This window comes from Schistocerca americana, chromosome 3 (genome assembly GCF_021461395.2).
Source record: "Schistocerca americana isolate TAMUIC-IGC-003095 chromosome 3, iqSchAmer2.1, whole genome shotgun sequence".
NCBI classification, from domain to species: domain Eukaryota; kingdom Metazoa; phylum Arthropoda; class Insecta; order Orthoptera; family Acrididae; genus Schistocerca; species Schistocerca americana.
The window spans coordinates 161,339,843-161,356,140 of NC_060121.1; the positions used below are offsets into that span (position 1 = coordinate 161,339,843).

Consider the following 16,298-nt stretch of genomic DNA (forward strand, 5'->3'; position numbering starts at 1 on the left):
AAGCAGTTTTAAACGCCTAAAATCTGCACATTTACAAAAGAAATACTTCTTGAAGTACTTAATCCTGGAATATATAATTTAGTAATTAAAATAATGGATGGGATAATATTCCCAACAGCAAAAATTAGTAAATTTTTGCACGTAAACCTACGTATATCATTATTGCCTTAATAAATAAGAATGAAAGGAAAGAAAAGAGATTTTGTTAAAGATAAAAGAAAAAAAAATTTAACCTGCTGTACCAAGGAACGGCGCATAATGCTAACAACTGCTTATCATTTATAATGTCCTTTTTCTTTTTATCAATTCTATTCGTCACTCTCCGATGCACATAGGTGTCAGAGTGAAGAATACAACTTACAAATAGAAAAAGGATATTACAAATGATAAACATTTTAAAGACTGATGAGCAGTGCTTTTGCAACACTACTTCATTAGTGGGTGGGTAACCAAGTCGAAAAAGCTGCTTGAGAATTAGAGGCGAGTTATCAGGCAAAATAAATTGGACTGTACACATAACTGTTTATATCTTTAATGAGGTCAATTCTTAGGGTAGCACTTAATTAAAAAAGAAGAGAAACACTCAAATCTGAAAGGATTTTTTTAAAGTTTAGTTTATATTAAGCAGCTGGCCTGTAGGAAGTATTTTAATGTATACCATGAAACTGAAAAAAAAAATTGTTTTCAATCAGTTTCTTGATCTTCCTAAGTTGAAGAACCATGGAGCTCTGACTCTGACGCAGATTCTCCTGAATCTGATTCCTCGTTGACTACCGGGTTCCTATCCATTTTGTCTTTGCTTGGACTGTTCAGTACGGGTTTTCCTTGGCGTCAACAGGATTACGTCTTCTTTCTGAGGATGCGGACCCACTCCTTCCCACACACTGTGTGGACCAAATTCCTTGTTTGTCCCTATAATCAGCCAAATTGTCTCTAACCTGAATAACATTTAGTCCAGCATTCTTCACTGTGTCAAAGTGTATTGGATCAGCATCTTGGTAGGCTTCAGGTTACTACCTTGCACTGCTGGATCAAGATGATCAGCTCCAAGATGGATAGAAGACACAATGAATTTTTTCCTAGCTTGAAATTTAGACGAGCCACACTTTTCTTCTGCAGATTGCAGTGGAGAGGACGGTAGTGTCTCAATGAGAACTTCTACCAACTTACTGAACTTTGTGGCTATTTTGTGAACTAGAGACTTAATTCTACAGCTGTAATCAAATGAATGACTGGGTTCACGAGATCTATCGTTTTCTCAACTCTCATCCAGAAAACTATCTTTTTTATTTCAGGCTGAAGGTATGACTGTAGCTGTTTGTTTAGAACTAAGGTCTGTAAGACAACTTTCTTTGATTGCAAACTTTCAAGACAAAAAAATATGGCTTCCCAATCTTGTCTTTTCTAAAAATTTCAGTGAAATCTAATCTTTGATTTATTTATTTATTTCCAGCTGACATTTCATCAAACACTGCTTGTAAAATGTGGCTGTAAATTTTTTTTTTTTTTTTTTTTTTTGTAGGGTTTAAGGGCGCTCAACTGCTGGGGTCATTAGCGCCCAGTCACTGGTGTTAGAGCACAAGGAACCTGCTAAAACTCAAGGGGATGGGGGGACATCAAAAGGACCTGACAAAGATGCAGATTAAATAAGTAAAAAGGTTAAATGTCTTTGGTCAAGCCAGTTAAAGTTATAAAACGCAGAAGACGAGCAGCTGCTCGAGCGTCATCAGCTAAAACATCCGGTAAGGTAGATGGCAGGGACAGGACAACACGAAATTGACTAAAACGGGGACACGACAATAAAACATGGCGCACCGTTAATGCCTGACCACAAGGGCACTGCGGGGCTGGGTCACCAGAGAGCAGGTAGCGGTGGCTAAACCGGCAATGCCCAATCCGCAACCTGGTCAGAAGGACCTCCTCGTGCCGAGATGGTCGGGAGGAAGTTGTCCAAGCAGTTGGGAGCGGTTTTACTGCCTGGAGCTTGTTTCCTTGGAGGGATGACCAAGCATCCCACCACAAGGACACAAGCCTCTTACATACATCCCCACAAACGTCAGATGACGGGACACAATGGGAGGCTGGCCGAGGCTGGAGGACTGCAGCCTTGGCTGCAGCATCCGCAGCCTCATTCCCAGGCACTCCCACATGTCCGGGGACCCACAGAAAGCCGACAGAACCGCCATTATCAGCGAAAGAATGGAGGGACTGCTCTATTCGTTGAATCAAGGGATGGACCGGATAGGGAGCCCCAAGGCTCTGAAGAGCACTGAGTGAGTCAGTGCAGAGTACATACGATGAATGGCGGTGGCGGCGCGCATACTGAATGGCCTGATGGAGAGCAAAAAGCTCGGCCGTAAAGCTGGAACATTGGTCAAGGAGCCGGTAGTTAAAGGTGGCGGTCCCGACGACAAAGGCACAGCCGACACCATCGTCAGTTTTGGAGCCATCGGTGTAAATAAAGGTGTGACCAGCAAGGCGAGCACGAAGTTCGACAAACCGTGAGCAATACACTGCAGCCGGAGTACCCTCCTTCGGGAGTGAGCTGAGGTCGAGATAAATACGAACCGGAGCCTGGAGCCAAGGTGGTGTCGGGCTCTCACCCTCTCTGAAGGTGGTAGGGAGGGCAAAATCCAATTGTCGAAGCAGGCGACGGAAGCAGACTCCGGGGGGCAGCAGGGCAGACACATACAACCCGTACTGACGGTCGAGAGAATCGGCGAAGAAGGACTTGTAAGAGGGGTGTTCGGGCATAGACAACAGCCGGCAGGCATACCGACACAGCAGTATGTCGCGCCGGTAGGTCAATGGTAACTCGGCAGCTTCAGCATAAAGACTCTCGACAGGACTAGTGTAGAAGGCTCCGGTCGCAAGACGTATCCCCCGATGGTGGATGGAGTTGAGCCGGCGTAAGAGGGATGGCCGAGCGGACGAGTAGACGAAGCTCCGATAATCCAGCTTCGATCGGACTATGGACCGATACAAGCGAAGCAGGACAGTGCGATCCGCTCCCCAAGATGAACCGCTAAGAACTCTGAGGACACTAAGGGAACGTGTACAACGGGCCACCAAATAAGAGACATGTGGAGACCAACACAGTTTCCGGTCCAACGTGAGCCCTAGAAACTTAGTTGTGTCCACGAATGGGAGAACAACGGGACCGAGATGTAAGGATGGCGGAAGGAACGCTTTATATCGCCAAAAGTTGATACAAACCGTCTTCTCTTCAGAGAACCGGAAGCCATTTGCCACGCTCCATGAGTAGAGGCTGTCTAGACAACGCTGAAGGCAGCGCTCCAGGAGGCATGTTCTCTGGGCACTGCAGTAGATCGCGAAGTCATCGACAAAGAGAGAGCCTGAGACATTAGGTGGAATGCAATCCATAATTGGATTGATCGCGATGGCAAAAAGGGCTACGCTCAAGACGGAGCCCTGAGGCACTCCGTTCTCCTGGAGGAAGACGTCGGACAATACGGAACCCACACGTACCCTAAACTTTCGATCCGTTAAAAAGGAATCAATAAAAAGGGGCAGACGACCACGTAGGCCCCACTTGTGCATAGTGCGGAGGATACCTCCTCTCCAACAGGTATCATAAGCCTTCTCCAAGTCGAAGAACACGGCTACCGTTTGGCGCCTTCGCAAAAAGTTGTTCATGATGAATGTCGACAAGGTCACAAGGTGGTCAACAGCGGAGCGGCGGCGACGAAAGCCGCATTGGACATTAGTAAGTAGTCGTCGAGATTCAAGAATCCAAACTAACCGAGCATTAACCATGCGCTCCATCACCTTACAGACACAGCTTGTAAGAGAAATGGGGCGGTAACTAGAAGGAAGGTGTCTATCCTTCCCGGGTTTGGGTATAGGAACAACAACGGCGTCACGCCAACGCATGGGGACCTGACCTTCGGTCCAGACGCGATTGTAGGTACGAAGAAGGAAGCTTTTGCCCGCCGGAGAAAGGTGTGCCAGCATCTGAACGTGAATGGCATCTGGCCCCGGAGCAGAGGACCGGGACAGTGCAAGCGCACGTTCGAGTTCCCGCATAGTAAAGGGGGCATTGTAAGTTTCCAGATTCAGCGAGTGGAAGGAAGGTCGCCGAGCCTCGTCTGCCTCTTTCCTGGGAAGGAAGGCAGGATGGTAATGGGCGGAGCTTGAAACCTCCGCGAAAAAGCGGCCAAAGGCGTTGGAGACAGCCACAGGATCAACAAGGACCTCATTACCTGAGGTCAGGCCAGGTACTGAGGAGTGGGCCTTAATGCCCGACAGCCGGCGCAGGCTACCCCAAACAACGGAAGAGGGAGTAAAACTGGTAAAGGAGCTCGTGAAAGAGGCCCAGCAAGCTTTTTTGCTGTCTTTGATGACTCTACGGCATTGCGCTCAGAGTCGTTTGTATTCAATACAATTCGCCAACGTAGGATGGCGGCGAAAGGTGCGTAAAGCACGTCGTCGAGCACGGATAGCGTCCCTACAAGCCTCGTTCCACCAGCGGACGGAAACGCGACGTGAAGAAGAAGTAGTACGAGGTATGGAACGTTCGGCAGCATGGATAATAACAGCCGTGAGGTATTCGACCTGACTGTCACAACTGGGAAAATCGTGGTCCGGAAAGGTCGCCAGGGAGGAGTAAAGTCCCCAGTCAGCTTTCAGTATGTTCCAGCGCGAAGGACGTGGGGATGGGGTGTGGTGCAGGAGACGAACGACACAGGGGAAGTGGTCGCTCGAATAGGTGTCAGAAAGGACATACCACTCGAACCGACGGGCAAGAGGGGTAGAACAGATCGAGAGGTCCAAGTGGGAGTAGGTATGAGTAGAGTCCGAGAGGAAAGTCGGGGTGCCGGTATTGAGGCAGACAAGATTGAGATGGTTGAAGACATCCGCCAAGAGTGAGCCTCTTTGACAGGATGCAGGAGAGCCCCAAAGGGGATGATGGGCATTGAAGTCGCCAAACAATAAGAACGGCGGGGGAAGCTGATCGATCAGGTGCATCATGTCAGCCCGACTAACAGCAGATGACGGTGGAGTGTAGACGGTACAAACTGAAAAAGTAAAAGCAGAAAGAGTAATGCAGATAGCTATTGCTTGGAGTGGGGTGGTCAATGGGATGGGATGGTAATAGACATCGTCCCGAACGAGCAACATGACCCCACCATGAGCTGGGATACCGTCCACAGGGGTGAGGTCATATCGCTCCGAGGTATAGTGGGAAAAGGCAATACGGTCAGTCGGGCGCAACTTGGTTTCCTGGAGACCAAGGACGAGCGGACAGTGCAGGCGGAGGAGCAGTTGAAATTCCTCCTGATTAGATCGAATACCTCTTATATTCCAGTGAAACAACGCCATTGCTAGTCAAAAAGTTGGGGGAACGAGACGGGGAAGAGCTGGTCACCTCGATGGCCGCGGAGGGCCAGGTTGCGAGGCAACAACGCTACAACTGACGGCAGGCAGATCCGGTTCCATCGACTCGTCGCCAGCTGCGGCCGCTGTCCCTGATTGTGTAGGAGGGGCCGCATCATTTGCCGACAAAAGGCCGGCGGAACGCCTGGCAGCAGAGCGTCCTGGCGAAACTGAGGACGGCCGGGAGCAGCGACTCACGGATGAAGCGTCAGATGAAACGCGCCGGGGTGGAGAGGGGGATAGAGACTACTTCTTGGAGGCCTTCTTGGAAGGCCGAGGAGGCACAGGGATGGTGGGCTGGACCCGAAGAAGGTCCTCACGCGCGGGGTCCGTTTTGGAACGCCGGACCTCGGAAGCTGGGGTCCGGAACGCTTCCCCGATGGACGCCTGAGAAGAGGATCGCTTCTCAGGTGGCGTGGGGGGAGGAGGAGGAGGAAGGGTGGCCCCTGGGGCAGGGGGGGTGGGGGCCGCGGGGGAGGAGGATTTGGAAGGGAGGGATTTGGGAGGCGGAGGCAGAGCCCCCTGATGGGCAGAGGAGGCGGAGGGGGGACAGGATAGAGGTGAGGATACAGCGGAAGGAGTGGACACAACTGAGGCAAACGAAGTGGCCAGTGACACGGGATGAAGGCGGTCATACTTCTTCCTGGCCTCAGAATAAGAGAGCCGATCCAAAGTTTTGATTTCTTGTATCTTTTTCTCCTTCTGATAGGCGGGGCAGTCTGGGGATCTAGGCGAGTGGACGCCAGGACAATTAGGGCACCGAGGTGGTGGGGTGCAAGTATGTTCCTCACGAAGAGGACGTCCACAGTCGCCACAAAGGGGCTCAGCCTCACACCGGGACGACATGTGCCCAAAGCGCAAACACCTAAAACAGCGCATAGGAGGCGGGACGTAAGGTCGCACGTCGCACCGGTAGCACATCACCTTTACCTTCTCCGGGAGAACGTCCCCCTCGAAGGCGAGGATAAAGGCCCCGGTGTCGATGCGACGGTCTTTGGGGCCGCGCTGGACTCGCCGGACGAAATGCACACCGCGGCGCTCCAGGTTGGCCCTGAGCTCCTCATCAGATTGTAGCAGGAGGTCACGATGAAAAATAACCCCCTGCGTCCTATTTAGTGCCAGATGTGGGACAATGGATACTGGGATGTCCCCTAGGCGGTCGCACGCCTGGAGTGCCGCCGACTGTGTGGCAGAGGCGGTCTTGATAAGAACGGACCCTGATCGCATCTTACTGAGAGCCTCGATTTCCCCGAAGACGTCCTCAATGTGCTGAACAAAGAACATGGGCTTGGAGGTGGCGAACGTCCCCCCATCTGTTCGAGAACAGACCAAATAGCGGGGGAAGTACTTCGCCCCAAGCCAGCGGGCCTGTCCCTCCTCCCATGGAGTGGCCAAGGGGGAAAGGGCAGGAGAACCAGAACTAGAAACGGTACCTTTTCTTTTGGAAGACTCGGCCGCAGAGCGACCTGATACGTGTTGACGTTTCATGTGCGAAACGTCCGCCCCGATACCACCCACTCCGACCAGGGGCTCTCCCCACGGGCGCCACCCAGCCGCAGCAAGGGCCACCTGGCAGGATGACCATTGCCGGGAGTCCTGATGCCCCAAGGAGACGGGCATCTACTCCATGGCCAACGTGGGGAGAGTGCAGCTCAGGTATCGGCAGTACGATCCCTGTGTTGTCAGGGGGCTACAACCTAGAGGGTACATGATGACCCCACCACAACGGGCTGGCTACCGTGCTGGATTTCTGGTGCCATGGAAAGTCCATCATGATCGCTGGTGCAGATGGAGATGCACTATGGGCGTAACTTGGACAACCCATCAGGCGTTTAGGCCCAATTTGAGGAATAATGGGTATGGTGACAACGCCGGTGCAATGCTGAGTGCCAAGGTCTTAGTGCACTTAGGACCAGTGGTACACCATGTAAGGTGTCCTTCCCCAAAAGGCTCGTACTTCTGTAGAATTTTGAAAAATGGAGGTCAAACCCCAAGGGGGACCATCACATAGAAGGCCGAAACGGTTGAAACTCCTTTTAGTCGCCTCTTACGACAGGCAGGAATACCTCGGGCCTATTCTTACCCCGGACCCGCAGGGGGATTTTTCTGTTTTGACAACCTCTACTGAATTTACATGGAAGTTTTGATTATCTGACAGCCGAATCTGACAACAACAAGTTCAGTAGGTGAACTAGGCATTAAAGTAAAACAATGTGACGGAACTTATCCTTTACCACATTCAATGCAGTGTTTTGGGTGTAAATTCTTTGTTATTAAATCTTTTATGTTACTGTTCTCATTTTATCTTCACAGCAGTGCAATGATAAAAAAAAAAGTAGTTCATGAAAGGAGCAAAACAGAAAACTATGGTCTTTATCACATCTGACGATAAAGCTCTCCCCCCCCCCCCTCCCCTCCTCCCCACCATGGAAAATGGGATAACATTTAAGAATACATCATACGGAAACACATGGCAGCTGTTTAATCCATTCAGTAATAATTTTGCTATCAACAATCTTTCTTCAATAATATTCAGAGATATGACATGGGTTATAAAGTGTGTTACATTACAAAACCACAACTTGAGGGCAATATTCTTTTACACCGGCTTCTCCGGTTGATAGATGCTCAGAGAGAGAGAGAGAGAGAGAGAGAGAGAGAGTGAGTGTGAGTGTGAGTGTGAGTGTGAGTGTGAGTGTGTAGGGGGGGGGGGGGGGTTATGAATTTTTATCAATAATATTGTGCAGTATTACTAAATGTCTGTGGATGTGACTGAAGAATAGGCAATATATTGACCAATATACTGAAATTAGATTTTTGTTAAAAAAACTGGTTTGACTGTACAGTCTCTGGCTAATACATTATCTTTGTCATCTCAGTCCGAATGTCAAACTGTTTATATTGTACTATTCACTGTGTTGCATAAACTGAATTGTGGAATAACTTCTGAATCTGCAGTATGCAGATTCTTTTTAGACTTATGGGAAATCTGTAGGGGTTTATCAGCCTTATAGCATATAAAACTGTATGAGTGCTATAACCATCACCAGAAGAAAATCAAGCACTACAATCATATGTCGAAATACATACGGAAATGCATTGGAAACAGAGAAGCTACAATTCGTACAGAAGTTAAATATAATGCAGAGTAACTATAGAAACTGCAACAAGAATGGAACTGGACACTATGATTCACTGGAGCCAAAACTTTGATACTTTTAATACCAGGAGCCTTTTGTAACACAAGAAACTCCTTCCGATTTATATGTAACCACAATGTCACCACTAAATACATATGCAGAACTTTCCTTGTTGCAGAAACAGTATCTCACAAAAAAGATTTAGTTTTCTTAATTATAGGTGTAACTACTTGCAACAGTACATCTAATGAGCTAGTGTCCACTCTCAAAGTTTCAATAATCACTTAGTTCATTTATCCTCACTAGCTCACTTATCCTCACTTTCACATGTCAGTCTTTTGCTCCTCTTATACCATCCCTTCACCCATTTATATTTTCTCTTCATTCCACAACAGCAAAGCCAGCCCAAATGCAACAACAGCTGGTGTCTACATCCCCCATGTTTGCAGCTCCAAGATTTGATATTAAGTTTACGCAATATCACTTCGCTCTCTGCAGACAGCTGGCAACATACTCCACAATAATATCGCTTACTATTACTGACAGTCTAACAGTCAAGAATAACAATCATTGATCATAAACAAATCTGAACCCTACTCATGAATGCAAACCGATGTAAAAATGCCGCAATGTACAGACCACCCAACTTTTAAAAACTTTTTATTTTGTGATTAACAATGAAATTTCACTAGTACCTTTATGCCAAATCAAACCACCTCTACTAGGACCTTGCCTAGTACAGCGGTGCAGGTTCCCCGCATCACCCTCTACGCTCCTCGGAGTATGGGACACCACCACCACCACCACCACCACCACCACCACCACCCCCCAACGATTACAAAAATTTACATCTGCAGTACGAGAATATGATAAAGAGTAACTCATGATATTTACATTTGGGCACAAGCTTTTAAAAGAACTGTGGCTCGGCTGTAAAAGAATCTTTTACCACGCACTGCATAAATACAACAGTTCATGATGGATGGGTCACTACATGGTATACAGCCACTGTAAAGAAATTCCTACAGAAACATATACTACTGCATTATAGTTGTAAAATGAAGTATAAGACTATAGACAGGGGGAAAAGGCAGTCTGAGCAACGCCACCTAGGAACAAGGCCTCACATCGTGAGTCTAAGGAGCCTGCGACGTCACGGGTAGGGGTCTGAGAAGCTAGGTACCGACACACGTGATTAGAAGCGTTTCCATATTGTACTTTGTGCTGATCGTGAGTGGTTATCTGATCTATACTCAGTTACCATGCCCCGAAGGTGTTGTATGCCGAATTGCAGGGGCAATTACGATAATGGACCTAAAGTCAGTGTATTTTATTTTCCATCCGACGAGAATTTAAGACGAAAATGGTTATCAGCTGTTCACAGACAAGAATGGACACCGAGTAAGTACTCTGTTGTAAGTATCAGTGTGTTTGTTTGGTTAGTGCGTCATAGTTACTTGAAATGTAGTCCAGCTGAACAAAATACAGTAAACAGAAGAATGTTTTTATAATCTCATACCTCATTAATTTTCGTTATATGTTTAAAGAGGACTGTATGCTTGTTTTAGATATGTGAACTGCATTTCAAAAAGGATGATATTTTATGCAGTACCAGCATGTATGACCCGAAAACTGGTACAATATTGACAGCACCGTCGGATTGGAAGGCGAGTTACGAAACACGCTCTTTGTAAAGTACAGTGGCATAAGAACTATCTTTATTTCACTTGTATGCTGTGAGATCCGTTTCATACTTAGTTATTAATTTTTCAGATGCTATCCCATCGAAGTTGCCTGGATGCCCATCTTACTTGTCGAGTCATCAAGCTGCAGTATGAGAGGACCCAGAAATTCGTAGGGGGCGTTTAGAAAATCGTGCTCTTCAAATTGCTATCCAAGAAAGTGTGGACACACATGCGAAAATGATTGATGCGATATCGTTCAATAGTTTAGAACAACTGAAAACAAAGTTGAGTGAATGTGAAAAGCACAGTGACTGGGTAGTGATAAACAAATCTGACAGTGTGAGCCTAGTGTTACTAAAGTATAATCCTTACCCAAGAATTTTTTGCCATGTAGTTATAAGAAGTGGTTTATTACTCAGTGTCTTCAATAATGATACTGAAGTGAAATGTATTGGAAACATGAAATTTCCCATGAAAGTAAACAACATACAGGTGGTAAGTGATGTGCTTAAGGACATTTATCTTCTGTATAATAGTTCTGAGGCTTCTGTAGATAACATTTTGTCTTTAATTGACCAGTTACTGCAAAATTTATTAGAAAAGTTGCCAGGAAACGAAACTAAAATTACATTTGTGAAGGAACAGATTTCATTTTTGAAGTGCAGAAGTTCAACTCAATTTAGGTATGATACTAACTCTATGATAATGCGGTCATTAGTACATTCTATTAGCCCCAATGGTTACAAATTTTTGAGGAACACTGATAGTTTTTCTATGCCTAGTCCTAACACCCTTTCAAGGCTTTGTAGTAAACTCTCAACAAATCCTGTCATTGAGCAACAGGGTGATCAGTTCATAAGCTATATCACAAATAAAGTAGGTACTTTATCCTCAGATGATACAACTGTGCTCCTGTTGATGGATGAAATTCATCTGAAGTCTCAGCTTGATTACAAAGCTGGAAATGTTGTAGGATGTGCCTTTAACACTGATAAACTTCTGTGTGCAGCCAGTGCCTATGTTTTTCTGGTTCAGAGCATGGAATCACCTTACAAGGATGTGGTATCTATTCTGCCAGTTCCTACTATTCAAGGTGATGTTCTGTTCTCTTACATTAAAGCAGTCATTCTTAAATTAGAAGCAGTTGGATTTGAGGTGGTTGGTATAGTAGCAGACAATAATGCAATCAATAAGAAAGCAGTGTCTAAGTTTTCTACTCCTCCAGATGTGAAAATAAAGTAAGATCACCCTGTACAGTCTTCTCCAAATCGCCCATTGTATTATTTTGTGGACACTGTCCATATTTTTAAGTGTATCCGCAATAACTGGTTTAACCAAAAGGAGCAGATCTTGTGTTTTCCTGACTTCAGTGACAGTTTGAAGGGAGGTTTGTCATCTGCTGGAGCACTGAAAGCATTGCACTTGATAGAAAAAGATGAACTACTGCAATATGGCAGTTCCATAACTTTGAAGTCTCTATTTCCTAACTCAATTGAGCGCCAAAATGTCAAGTTAGTGTTGCATATTTTCAATGATACGACAGTTGTTGCTTTGGACACATTTGGTTCAAAGAAAGCAATTAGCAACTGGGAAAGTACTGCAACATTCATAAAAATAATAAATCGTTGGTGGGATATTGCAAATGTAAAAACATTACTCAAGGAACAGAGGTTAAGAAATACTTTCCAAGAACCTGTGACTAGTAATTCCCATCACATACAAGAATTTCTTACAGTGTTTCATCTCATGGTTATGTTCTTGGGAAGATTGTAGTGATGAAAGAAAACTTACTCGAGAGACACATCTACTGGCTTTCTGAGAAAAACAGATCATATTTGCTGTTAGGAAAAGTACAAACAGACAGTTTAGAAGACAGGTTCGGCAAATGCCACCTGCTATGTGGGGGAAATTATCATGTTTCTCTAAGGCAAGTTTTTGAAACTGAACAAAACCTAAGGGTACAGTCTATGTTTTTCCTTGTGCATCGGTCAAAAGTAGTTGGGGATGTTGTTATTAAGACCACTGATATTTTTTCTACTCATACTGAAATTCAGGGATTAAAAGAAACATCAATACCAGAATTTTTAAATGTAGCAGTAGATGAAAATGATGTTGATACAATAGATGAGAATACTTGGCCACTGTTGCATTACATAGCAGGTTACTGCTCACACCAAGCTATATATATATATATATATATATATATATATATATATATATATATAAAAAAAAAAAAAAAAAAAAAAAAAAAAAAAAAAAACAACCATTGTGAATATTGTAAGGTATTCCTTACTACAGATGAAATGAAGCAGGGTGATGATTTGATTATGGTAAAAGAGGAGAGTTGACATATCCTGCAGATGATGTAGTAGTGTGTGTGTGTGTGTGTGTGTGTGTGTGTGTGTGTGTGTGTGTGTGTGTGTGAGAGAGAGACATATGTCTAACTCTACAGAAAATTCTGAAAGACCAGGAAATTTTATTTTTAGAACAGGCAAATTAGAGAAATGTACTTGTGAAGGTAGCATCCCACAACATTCCCAGTAATCTTTTTTATGGGTTTCACTGTAAAAATACACACACACTTGATTCAGTCATGAATTGCATACTGTTTTGCTGTGCAAATATTTTGCTGAACAATTTCACCAAGAGGAGAAATGATGAAACTTCTGTTAAAAAGTAACAGTGTACAAAAGATTGAAAAAAATGTTAAATTATACTGTGGTTGTGTATTTTCACTGTTTGAGGCTTGGGAAGATGATATGAAACAAATGTTTATTTCTATTTTCTGTTTTTATTTCATGCACAGTATCCCATACATCTTGTTGGTAAACATTATGTATTGGACTCCTTCTGCTCTCTTAGGGAAAGTAACGAAAATTTTTTGTTGAAAAATCATCTGCCATTTCCGCATTTCCACACGTCATGCAGAGTTAAGACAAGAGTCTGAAGTAGAAGTGAACCATTAATGCCACAAGTGAATCAGAACTGGACACGCATTTGAGTACCATTGCCAGCTGCCAAGTTCCAAGTACACACAAAAAAAAGGGGGGGGGGGGGCAGAGAGAGATATTTTTTTGTTCATTTGGGACTACAGCATAGTAAAATCCCATAACGACATCGTTATGAAGAAGGCCCAGAATAACCGCAATGTAGTTACATTGCAGCTATTCTGGACCTTCAAATAAGAGAAAGACATTTTTGTTAGCACATAAGACATGATGCAAGAAACATTATCTCCTATGCAAGAGCACACAGTGAAAACCAGATGCAGCAATTAACAGCCTGCAACGGATTGTGCAAAACAAATATCACTGACAAAGAATAAGCAGGATAAAGTGCGTCATTACGAACCGAACCTAACATCATACCCACCACACCCATCCCTTATAAATGTTCCACCTTTCCAGTTCTCACTGAGAGCTGATCACTGGGATCGATAGCATTCACAGTACTAGCACTCGATTTAATGATTAGAACAGTGTAGTTAATCTATGTCCAAGATTTGTTCCACCACCTCCCATTAACCAGCTCAGGGTGTTGTCAAGATGCTGACCCACACTTCGTAAACTTCACATTGCTCACTGCCTGCCATGTTCTGCCTTCTGCACCACTATGTTGCTAAGTGCTGGTCACACTAACTTCAACGTAGATGTCAGAAGTGAGGGCCTCTTGTGGCTCCTGTTTCCATCCATCACCTGTGCACCTCTGGGTATTGAGACCTACCAGAGCAGTACGGAGGATACCAACCGAACACACGACTACAGATACTGGGTAAATTAGTGATGGGTGATTGAGGGTCACTATAGACTTCAGAGTGGAGTAGAGTACAGTCTGACAACTCAGCGTAAAACAAAATACATGCACTGTCCCAACAGCCACAGCTTGCCAGGCACCATCTGTGTGACATGGACTACCAACGCAGCTGCCTCAGTGTGCAGAAGCTGAATTGACCTAATGTCTCAGCACAAAGCCAGAAGCAGCTGAATGAGCTCAGCTGAGGCTGGTGAGGAAAGCACCAAGATGTAAACGTATGAATAAAATGACTGAACTCTAACAATGTTTTAATAGCATCGAGGATGCTTCACAGATTCTCAGTCATCCTGGCAAAACAGGAGAGTTGTATGCTTGCCCTCCTGCACTTTTGTCGGATGATGCAACCATTTACACTGAAGTACTATTTGAACATGGCTGCACAAATATCTTATCAGATGTTCATGCGTGTTCATACTAGTGCACAGATTAATAAAACTCGTTTTGTATGTTCAGTAATTTAAAATTTTCCACTTTATAATACACAGACAAGTAGTAGCTTAGGACTACAATATTAATGTTTCAGAACTGGTGTAAGTCAACACACACACACACACACACACACACACACACACACTTGAGTTTAACAAAGGATATGAAATAGAATGATCACATAGGCTCAGTTGTAGGTGAGACACACAGCAGACTTCAGTTCATTGGCAGGATACTGAGTAAATGCTGCTAGCCTACAATGCAAACCACATTTACATCCCACATTCGAATATTGGGGGTTGGGTTGTTTGGGGGAAGAGACCAAACAGCGAGGTCATCAGTCTCATCAGATTAGGGAAGGAAGTTGGTCGTGCCCTTTCAAAGGAACCATCCTGGCATTTGCCTGAAACGATTTAGGGAAATCACGGAAAACCTAAATCAGGATGGCTGGACGCAGGATTGAACCATCATCCTCCTGAATGCGAGTCCAGTCATTCGAATACTGATCAAGTGTTTGGCAGACATACCAAACAGCAGTAACAGGTGACATTTAACATGTATGAAAAAGAACAACACGAATGATCAGATGCTAGTTTGACTCACAGGAGTGCTGCACAGACATGTTAAAAAACCTGAACTGGCAGACACTTATGATCAGGCACTGATTGTCCCACAAAAGCCTGCTTACAAAGTTTCAAGAACCTGAACTAAGTGAAGAATTTAAAGATATTTCTCCTACATATCACTCTCACATGGTCTGTGAAGAAGGAATTAGACTAATTACAGCACACACATTGGAATGAGAAGAAACTACCATGTGGCACCATTCAACAGTGCCATCTGCAATGCACTTCACAGATGATTGCAGAGCCTTGGTTAAGTATTACTTGAACACTTCTTGTAAAGATAGTGAGGTGATGGTTGAAGGTGGGAGGGTCAATAACTTTCCTTTGTTACCAACCATTCCAGTCTTTGTTAGCAGACAGAACAGAGTTTATTCGGTTGTCTGCTATTGTGCAAAAGTGGCAATAGTGCCACAGCATTGCATGTAGGGCTGAGGATAGTAGTAAAACTTTTGGCAGTTTTTGACTCTTTCCAGTTCTGCTGATCTCATGCCACCATGAGGAGTGTTGTTCCTTGTGTGTATGCTCCACATTTGTTTCTTTCCATTCGTAGTAACACTAAACCCCAAGAGTGAGTTACACTTAAAAGCATGAGAAGTCTTATTTAATTCCTTTGCAACTATGGCCTGGGTATGAAATACCTCCACAGAAGAACACTAAGAATCTAACTTTATTGTCACAGTTCTGTGGGTTGAAATAAAACATCTCTTTAAGACCAGCTTATTCACCAATTGAAAATAATAAACTGGAAATTCACTAATTGAAAATAATGAACTGGAAATTCACTAATTGAAAATAATAAATTGGAAATGAAATTCTTCTGGTAATTATTGCATTTGGCATTTACAACACATCTCTGTTCAGTCTTAAGGAATCATTGGTAGAGTCACGTACAATTAGTTTTCATTAACTGTGAAATTACTTTAGTTGACCAAGCACTTAGCACATCAGTAAGGAGAGATTAAACTTGATCATATTTAACATTTCTGACCTACTGTTTATCAGTTACATTTATTTTCCCCACTCTATTAGGAAGCTTCTTTATTGGCTCTAAATGAGTACACATTTACATCTAACACTACTCACTCATTACAATAATACACTATTGTGTTACAAACAATTCTCGCAATGGAACTTTATGGCTTAAAGTGTGTTACTATTTACAGAGTGTGAGTGTGTGCAATATTTTACTACATGTGAGCATGCCTTTA

At 44.3% G+C, this 16,298-nt stretch overlaps 1 protein-coding gene across 1 annotated transcript in view; it reads right to left on the reverse strand.

Moving 5' to 3' along the window:
- Positions 1-16,298, reverse strand: part of LOC124605753 (alanine aminotransferase 1-like) — a 90,172-nt gene that overhangs the window by 33,897 nt on the left and 39,977 nt on the right. The window lies entirely within an intron of this gene.